The sequence below is a fragment of the Cajanus cajan genome, chromosome 6 (assembly GCF_000230855.2).
Source record: "Cajanus cajan strain Asha chromosome 6, NIPB_CcT2T_4, whole genome shotgun sequence".
Lineage (NCBI taxonomy): Eukaryota > Viridiplantae > Streptophyta > Magnoliopsida > Fabales > Fabaceae > Cajanus > Cajanus cajan.
In genome coordinates, this window is record NC_138522.1 from 29,701,493 (window position 1) to 29,712,239 (window position 10,747).

The window sequence follows — 10,747 nt, forward strand, 5'->3', positions numbered from 1 at the left end:
ACAACTATATAGACATGAATAAAATTAAACATATAACCCATACCTATTTCGCCAAGCTTGCTAGTTTTCTCCTAATTTCCTTGATTGCTTCTTTTCATACTTCTTTTTCTTCCTCTTATCTTCTTCCTTTCTTCCTCTTTTCTTGAAATTTTAGTTGTTTACTCCTTGTTTTCCTCCTTGGTTATGGAAAAGATGGAGTATTTTTGGGTGTTTCTTTGGCAATTGGTTTATATCTAGTTGTTAAGGGTTGTTGGTGAGCTTTTTGGTGTGATTTCTCTTATTTATACTAGTCTCCACCTTCATTCTCCAATCTTCTAGATTTGTAGATATTTCTTGATATTTCCTAAGATATTTTAATAACATAGTGATTAGGTGTCCATTTTGTAGATATTTATAGGAATTTCTAGAATTTCCTTGAATGATTTAAGTATCTTAATGATTAAGTTTCCAGTTTATTTAATAATCTGGTGATGAGGTGTCCACTTTCTAGAATTTTGTAGAGTTATTTAGTTATCTTAATTATTAAGTTTTCAATTCATTTTAATCACATGGTGATTATGTGTCCCTTTTTTTTGTAGAAATTTATAGAAAATCCTAGAATTTTGTAGAATTATTTAAATATCTTAATGGTTAAGCATTTAATCCATTCTAGATTTATATTATTGATAGAAGTAAGAAGGAGAAGTGATGAATGAACTCCTCCAAGCTCCTTCTAGGCACGGATCCTCTTCAATGGAGATGAGACCGAGATGTTTAACACCTTAGAAAGGAAGAACACTCGCGGAAATGATAAAGGGAAGCATCCAAGCTCAAGAACTCAAGGGATTGCTCACTTCAAAGAGAAGAAAACTAGGTTTTCCTAAGGAAATTTGAAGGCACTCTCTATGGCTCTCTCTTGGATTTCGGTGACTCTTGAAAGATGGCTGAAATGTACTCAGAAATCTCATATATTCAAAAGTGTTTTAACATGGTAGGAAAAATTACATTTATAGGAAGGAATTAGGTTAAACTTGGCGGCACCTTTAGCAAACCTAGTTGGCGCCAAGTTTGAATTTCAAATTTGAATTTGAAATTCAAACTTTGGCCAACTCACATGCTCACATCGGATGCTACCATCATTTAGGTGTCATTTAGGAGTGATTTGAAGTGAATTTGAAGCTCACATGGCCGGAACCACTCCATGCCATCCATGTGACTCAAATTCAATTCAAATTACTTCTAAATGATGCATAAATGAAACCTATTTCTCCTATTAATTTATTCTACAAATAAACCTAATCTATTGACCGAATTACATTGGTCTATTGAATACAATGAATTGGGAAAAATACAAGAAGAAGAATGAGCCTAATATTGGGTATCAAAAGCCAAAAGCTTAAGAAGCCCAAAAATAAGCCCAAATACAACAACCCTAATCTATGGTCAAAATACAAGACCAAAAATCAAAGTAACTTCCTATACTAAGTATGCAATAAAACATGGTGTTTAATCAATCAAAGTCCAAGTGAGAAGCACCCTAGGCCCACCAAGCCCATTGGGCCCACTAAGCTCTGAAGCAGTCAAGTCTTCAAATAATCTCCTGGCCATAGCTCTAGTGGTTGGGCCTTTAGCCCATGCTCTTTCATCAATTATGTAAAATGTTATAGAACTTTCTTGAATTATTTGAATACCTTAGTAGTTATGCTTCCAACCCATTTAATTATTTGGTAATTAGATATCTACTTTGAAGAATTTTCTAGAACTTTCTAGAACATTGTAGAATTACTAAAGTATCTTAAAAATTAATTATAATTTTGAGAAACTAATATCATCATTATAATCTTGACCATTAAAAATATAAAATTTTGTCTCTTGATCATCACCTAATTATGTTAATTAATATTAATTAAAAAAATTAGAATTTTCTTATGTGTCATAATTTGATTGGTTGAGACTTGTATTTTAATTTCTCCTAACTATACATTTTTATTAATTATTCCAAGCATACTATAATGATGATAAAATTATTTATAACCTTTTGAACTTTTTTTCATAATTTTCTAGCTTAAGGTTTTAGCAGAATAATTTTTTCTAGTTAAATCCTTAGAGAATTTCTATAAATTTTAATTCAGAGATTTTATCTCTAAATTGTATTTATTCGTAATCAAAACTCAATAAATTATTATGTAGGTTATAGATTACTTAAATTTTCTTAAATTGAGTTTTTCAGATTTTATAGCATGCTCACAACGTTGTTCAAGAAAGAGTCAAATTAGATAATAAAATACATGTTATTGAATTTAGAAAATCTGGTTAAATAATGCTACATAAATTTCATTCACAGTAACTTACGTAATATTTAATATATATAATAATTTGTAGAAACTTATAGATAAATAGTTACAAAATTTAGGATGTTACAGTTTGCATGTATCCTTACTCTTTAGAGTAGCTGAGTGTTGGATTGCATACTCCATTCGGTAACAAGGATGGAAAATTGTACCATCTGATATTCTGTCATTGTGTAGATGCTCCATGCCATCTCCTCTAGCTGCTTCTCTTATGATGATGAGGTGGTCTTATCTTTTGCTTTGATAGTAGGTGCCTCCACATTGTTTCCTTTAGGTAGATGGGTTTACTTGTATCCTTGCCCTTTGGAGCAACTAAGTGTTGAATTGCGTGCTCCATTAGGTGAGAAGGATGGTAAACTATACCATCTATGCTTTCGACTTAGTGTACACACCACAAGACCACGGACACAAAAAGATGAAGACACTTATCTCCTTGAAGACCTTGCTCTTGATACCAAAAATGATGGAGAAGGTAAGGAGGAGTGGTAGATGAACTTCTCCTTAGCTTCACCTTAGCTCGGATCTTCTTCAAAGGTGATGTGTACTGAAGTGATGAACAAAAGAAGAAGGAAGATTCTCGGATTGGAAGAGGAGGCCTAAGCCTTGGATGGAAGCATCCAAGCTTAAGGTTCAAGGGAAAGCTCACTTCAAAGAGGAGGAAACCTAGTAGGGTTCCTAAGGTGAAGCTCACTTTCTCACGAAGAAATTTGAAAGGAAACTCGGCACAAGGCTCTCAAATTTCATATAATGTTCAAAGTGATTACAATGAGAGAAGGAGGGAACATTTAAGCATCCGAAAATAGGAGGACACTTGGCGCCACATGGGAGGCTTCCATATTGGCGCCAAGATTTGAATTCAAATTTGAATTTGAATTCAAATCTTGTCACACATGTGTATGATCGGTCCCATGAGTGCTAGGTGTATTTAGGTTTGATTTAGTGTGCATTTAGGGTTGAATTTGAGTCACACATGTTCAGCCAAGGTGGCATCATCCATGTGACTCAAAATGCAACTTAAATGCATGATAAATTAAACCTAATTTTGCCTAATTCACTTAAACTATTATTCCTCCTTAAATTCTAATCTAATGACCTAAATACAATGGTCCAAGAAATACAATGAATAGGAAAAATTACAAGAAAGAGAATGAGCCCAATATTGGGTATCAAAAGCCCAGAGCCCATGAAGCCCAATTTCAAGCCCAAAGTACACAATCCCTAATCTATGGTCAAAATACAAGACCAAAATCAAAATAACTTCCTACTAAGAATGTGCTATAAAAAATAAAAGAATGGTCTTCTCAAGATAGGCCCATGATAAGTTTTTCTTGGGCCTTTCAAGCCCATGAGGCCCATTGGGCCTTGACTGACCCAATCCTCCATATCTAGCCCACTCCTCTTGGATCTTTGAGTATGTCACCTCTTGCAATCCAAAGCATGATTCCATCATCCCCTCCCTCTTGAAAAGGATTTTTCCTCAAATCTCGAGGATGCATGGAAGAAAAATCAACACCTACATGTACAAAATACATTAGATAAGAGATGAAATTTTCATAAAACCTAAGAGGAGTCCTTCTATCTATCCTAAGAAATAAACTATCAAAATTAGACTCCCTAAAAGTAGAAATAGGCTCCTCTTCTAAGCATAACCTAGAAGTAAAACCTAAAAATGTAATAACACTATGGCTAAGACAAGAATGATTTTTAAACACTACAACATCTTGCCTAAAATACCCTAAATGGTATCCTAGGTTTTTCCAAAAGTATAAAGAAAAGATAACTAGAAAACGCCCTAAATAATTTTGGATTTGGTTGTTTACTAGATACTCAGAATCATATAAGCTATATTTGTTTTGTAGGGAAGGAGTCATATTAAGTTCAAAAGAGTAAGAACTTCCCATAAGAGCAAACATAGAATATAGATTACAAGTTGTATCTATCAAACAATGAAAACCAAAAATTGGGTGCTTTATTAAGACTACAAAAATACTTTCTCCCTTGTGCACCTTCAAGGAAGTAGTATAAGAAGTTAAACTAGAACTAGTCCACTCCTTCTTCACTATATCTCTAAGTTGAGAATTCTTGGTTTGAAGTTTATTTTGTTTCTCATTCTCAACTTTAAGATAAGTGGCAGCATTAGGATAAGAGTCAAGACTTTTATGAATAAAGAGAGTTCTTTTTAAGGCTTGTTTAGTAATAAAATAACTCTCCTTGGTCACAATTGCTTTAGTTGAATCCCCTTTATCCACACTCTTCCCTAAAAGATTTTCTTTCTTTTCTTTATTTCTTCTTCTTTTCATTTGTTTTTGATCCTCAAACACTTGGGGTGGTGTTAAAGGATTAAAAAAAATTTCTTTATTTTTATGAGTGAAGGATATTTTGTTAGTAAGGCCATCATGTATAGTATGTTTGTCAAATTGCCATGGCCTACCAAGAAAAATATGACAAGCTTCCATAGGGTTCACATCACATAAAACTTTGTCTTTATAATCCCCTATAGAAAACTTGACCTTCACTTGTTGATTTACCTCTAATTCCTCACCTTCAATGAGCTAATGAAGTTTATACGGGTGAGGGTGAGGAATAGTGGTAAGGGCTAATTTGTTAACCAACCTTGTACTACAACAATTAGAGCATGATCCATTATCAACAATAAGAGAACAAGTTCTTTTGGAAACTAAACATATTGTGTGAAAGATGTTCTCTCTTTATGATAGTGAAGTGGGACAAGGTTGACTTCCAAGAAGCATTTTGATCATAAGAAGATCACCATCAACATGATATAACTTTTCAATTTGATGATCTTCCTCACTAGTCTCACTATCACTTGTAATGGTAGAACTAGATTCATCAAGAAAAGCCAAAAAAGGGGAAACACAAATTCCAATTGACAGCATCTGAACAAAAGACAAAAGCAGCCCAAATTAGAGGCATCACAACACACCTCCTGCCCAACATCCTTGGGGCAATATCTACCACAAGTCAAGCAAACCAATTAGGGCATTGACAGTTTTCTCAAATACAACAAAGGTCTGGAGAGACTGTACTCACCTCCTAATTCGGTATACGACAAAGCCGTGAAGGAAAGGTCTGGAGAGACTATACTCACATCCCAATCTGGTATACTACAAAGCCGTGAGGGAAAGGTCTAGAGAGACTGTACTCGCATCCCAATCCGGTATACGACAAAGCCGTGAGGGAAAGGTCTGGAGAGACTGTACTCGCATCCCAATCTGGTATACGACAAAGCCGTGAGGGAAAGGTCTGGAGAGACTGTACTCACCTCCCAATCCGGTATACGACAAAGCCGTGAGGGAAAGGTCTGGAGATGTCGCCACCCGCCGAAACGGACCTTGGCATTCGCGACGATGGTTGGACTCTTTTTAAGTTTTGAAAAATGATGGATTGTTAGAACGACTTATTCTCAAACTGAGACCTCATCGAACTAACAATTTTATTAAATGATTCACCAATCCATGTTAATCCCAAGCGGGACCCTCTATGGATTAGTGGTTTTCGCAAAAAGAAGGGTTCTTGGAATCGCCACCAATGTTTTACTCAAAACATTGGAAAAACGGATAAGGCAATTGATTTTCGCAAATCTACCTTGGCCATTACAACCAGAGTTGGGTAAGGGAGTCGGTTACGTGCGGGGAAGGTGTTAGCACCCCACAACGCCCCTTTCGGGTTCCCTATGACGGATTATTTCATAAATAACAGTGTAAAATTACTAAATTACCCCTATTTATTAGAAACAATTATAAACGGAATATTTACATGATGAAAATTCTAAATATGCAATGCAACAATCAGAAAGCGGTAAAAGAAGGGATTTGGAAAAGAAACCTTTGAAGCGTGCTTTTATATATTTAAACAGAAATTAGGAGGCTTTTTGGCGCTCCTTCCCACTACACGCTCGCTCGTTCCTTCCCTAAAAATAATTTTTACTCCGGAAATCAAAGAGATTTCCCTTCGACTAGTTCGAATCCTCAAGCTAAATGCTCAGAACTCAAGAACTTCGTTGGATCGGCTCTCGGAGAGATTTCTAGGGCAGAACACTGCTCAAAAACCCTAGAATACTCAGCCAGAGGGTCCAGAAGTCTGGAAAAAGTGTCCAAATGTGTGGAATGACGTCCAAATGACGTCTTATATATAGGAGTGAGGCGCAGTACGGCCTCTGACATCAATACGGCCCGTACTGAAGTTTTGAACTAGAGTACGGCCGTATTGAATTCAGTACGGCCGTACTGAAGTTCAAAAACTTCAGTACGGCCGTATTGGTTTCAGTACGGCCGTATTGTAGTTCAAATTGTTTAGTACGGCCGTACTGAACTTCTAGGAGGTCGTATTGAGCTCCAATCCTCCCACATCCTTATTTTAAGCTACTCTAAGACTTCTAAACCTATGAAGAATCATCCTAGGGTCTTCCAGGGTCTTCCAGGAGTCCTTTCGGCTGACTTTCCTTTGGTCTTCGAGAGTCTTCGAGTCTTATTTCCTACCCGGACAATTTTAGGGGTCTACAGGAGAGACTGTAGTCATCTCCCAATCCGATATACGACAAAGCCATGAGGGAAGCTGAGCTACAAAAGTACTCCCTCTTTAACAAGCTACAAATAAAAGATCGCACTATCACAAGAGAAACAATGGAGCATCTACTTGAAAATCGAAGATCAGGTGTATAGTTCGTCAGCCTTGTTACGCAATAGAGTATGCAACCAATACTCAACTACTCTAAAGGGCGAGGACACGAGTAAGTACACCTATATAAGAGAAGGAACGTAGAAGCGCCAACACCAAAGAGACGAGGAGTAGACCTAGACGAAATGTCTACGTCTTTACTTGCCTTTGGAAAAGCAACACATAGCTACTCCAAAGGACAAGTGAAGAGGGGCAGCTGTAGACACCAATTTTGTCCGGGGGCAGACAAACAAGGAAATAGACCTCCGTTATGAAGGGAAGGAACTTCCGAAGTAGGCAAACAACAAGACAGAACATCAGAAGACCTAAAAGTCAAATAAGGTGGTTTAAGTAGCCCGGAACGGACTGTTCCAAAATCGGAATGGGCCATTCCAAACCCCGGAACGGGCCGTTCCAATACTAGAATGGTCGTTCCAAATAAGCCAATTTTGGAACGGGCCATTCTGGAAAGGAAAAATTTGTGTTAATTTCCACGCTGGAACGGACCGTTCCATTTTCAGAACGGGCCGTTCTAGGGTATGAAATTCGCACATAACGATTGGGCCAGAACGGGCCGTTCTGAAACTGGAACAGGCCGTTCTGGCCCCTTCTAATTCCTATAAATAGAAGCTTCAAGCACAGTTCTCAGGGCGGCCAGAGAAATTTTGAATAAGACTCCTTTGAGCACGAAAATTCTCTATCTCTCTCCCTTCTATTGTATTTCTTGAGATTTGTGTCGCATCTCTATCTTCTTTCTCCCTCTTATTGTATTTCTTGAGATCTGTGAGACATACTATAGTGTGAAAGGTCGCTGTAGACCCCTAAAATTGTCCGGGTAGGAAATAAAGCTTGAAGACTCTTGAAGACTGAAGGAAAGTCAGCCAGAAGGACTCATGGAAGGCCCTAGGAGGATTCTCTGTAGGTCTAGAGGTCTTATAATAGCTCAAAATAAGGAAGTGGAGGGAATGAAGCCCAATACGGCCTCCCAAAAGTTCAGTACGGCCGTATTGAACATTTTGAACTACAATACGGCCGCACTGAACTCAATACGGCCGTATTGAAGTTTTTGAACTTCAATACGGCCGCACTGAACTCAATACGTCTGTATTGAGGTTTCTTGAACTTCAATACGGCCGTACTGAATTCAATACGGCCGTATTGTAGTTCAAAACTTCAATACGGGCCGTATTGACTCCAGGGCCCGTATTGCGCCTGTTCCCTATAAATAAGACGTCATTTGGACGTCATTCCACACTTTTACACTGAGTTTTAACCCTCTTCTTGAGTATTCTGGGTTTTTTTGAGCAGTGCTCTGCCTAGAAATCACTCGGAGAGTTGATCCGACAAAGTTCTCGAGTTCTGAGCTTTTTGCTTGAGTCTCGAACTGAGTCGAAGGGAAATCCTCCGGATTTCCATAGTTAAAATTTTCTAGGAGGGAGCGAGCGGGCTTGTAGAGCGAGGGAACGCCAAAAAGCTTCCCAGTTTTACTTGAATATAAAAGCACGCTTCAAAGGTTTCTTCTTAAGTCCTTCCTTTTACTGCTTTCTGTGTGTATATTTAACTGTCATCATGTAGATAGTTAAGTTATAATTGTTTAGAATAAATAGGGGTAATTTAGTAATTTCGCACTATTATTTTTAGAAATAATCTGTCATAGGGAACCCGAAAGGGGCGCTGTGGGGTGCTAACAACTTCCCCACGCGTAACCGACTCCCTTACCCGACTCTGGTTGTCATGGCCGAAGTCGATTTTTGAATCGATTGCCTTAAATTTCTTTTTCCAATGTTTTGAGTAAAACATTGGTGGCGACTCCATGAACCCTTCCTTTTTATGAAAACCGCTAATCCATGGAGGGTCCCGCTTGGGATTAACATGGTTGGTGAGCCTTTTAATAAAATTGCTCGTTTGACAAGGTCTCAGTTTGAGAATAAGTCATTCTAGCAATCCATATTTTTAAACAAATAAAAGAGTCCAACCATCCTTCACGAATGCCGAAAGCCCGTTTCGGGCCGGGTGGCGACAGATGGCGACTCCACTGGGGAAGCCTCGAGAGTCAGTCCCATTTAGTGACAGATTATTTTTAACAAATAATAGTTAAAATTACTTTATTACCCCTCACTTGTATGATAACATGTTTATCTATTTGGCTTTAATAATTGTTGTATGTTTAAATTCTCGCAATTGTTTGAAATAAAAACTGCACACAAACCTTTGCACACAACAGTTCCCTCTATACCCGGGGGCATGAGTGGAAAGCCATAGGGAGTGGATGTTAGTACGGACGGTTGTCGAATGGGTCTATAGGTGCCCGTAGACCGTTGTCAGAAAGCATCACTCAAGGTGATAACCATGAACTCGAGTCCGACAGTGCGTTGGAACTTTCCATCGACTTACGACAAGAGGAATTGGGTCCCTATAATGGGGGCACCTTGGGGGCCTCAGACCGGTGAGAACAGTTAGATCCACCTTGAATATGCACTTTTCTGCAGGATACCCCTACCTCGTGATTCGCTCGTGACTGTTCGTGGATGAGTGAATTGTTTGTGTATAGGTTTATGTGATATTGTTTGTGCATTAGTAATAAACCTCGTGATAAGGTCTAAGAATAATCCCCATACATGAAAATACCATGACATGAGAGGAAAGACCATGTGCGAAAATATAATAAAAGTGAGGAGCATGTGCATCATTACCAATAAGACATCATACATCCTCATAAACCATGCATTTTAGGTTCACCAATACCTCTTGACATGAGTAAAAGAGACCCATAATTATCGAGATTCTCCGTTGAGGAGAGATCATAAGTCAAGGAGGGTAGTAACACTTTGTTTTAAAAAGGCAGCGCCTTAAAAATGGAGGGTTATCAAGCTCATGTCAAGAGCGTATTCATTCCATAAAATAAATTGATTAAGCATTCATTTTAGAAAGTGGCTGGTCATCTCTCTGTCCTCACGCGCGCGCAGAAAATCAAGAAGATGGACGCGTTGGAGTGTCACCACCGGCCCGAAACGGGCTTTCGGCATTCGCGAAGGATGGTTGGACTCGTTTATTTGTTTAAAAATGTGGATTGCTAGAATGACTTATTCTCAAACTGAGACCTCGTCAAACGAGCAATTTTATTAAAAGGCTCACCAATCCATATTAATCCCAAGCGGGGACCCTCCATGGATTAGTGGTTTTTGCAAAAGGAGGGTTCGTGGAGTCGCCACCAATGTTTTACTCAAAACATTGGAAAAAGGGATAAGGCAATTGATTTAAAAAATCAACTTTGGCCACTACAACCAGAGTTGGGTAAGGGAGTCGGTTACGCGTGGGGAAGGTGTTAGCACCCCACGGCGCCCCTTTCGGGTTCCCTATAACAGATTATTTTTAAAAGAACAGTATAAAATTACTAAATTACCCCTATTTATTCTAAGCAATTATAAATTGACTATCTACATGATGATAGTTTAAATATGCACACAGAAAACAGTAAAAGGAAGGATTGAAGGGAAACCTCTTGAAGCGTGCTTTTATATTGCAAAGAACTGGGAAGCGTTTTGGCGTTCCCTCGCTCTACAAGCCCGCTCCTCGCTCTCCTAGAACAAAATTTTAACTAAGGGAATCAAAAAGATTTCCCCTCGACTAGGTTCGATCCTCAAGCAAAATGGCTCGGGGCTCAAGAACTTCGTCGGATCGACTCCCAGAGAGTTTTCTAGGGCAGAACACTGCTCAAAAACCCCAGAATACTCAAGGAG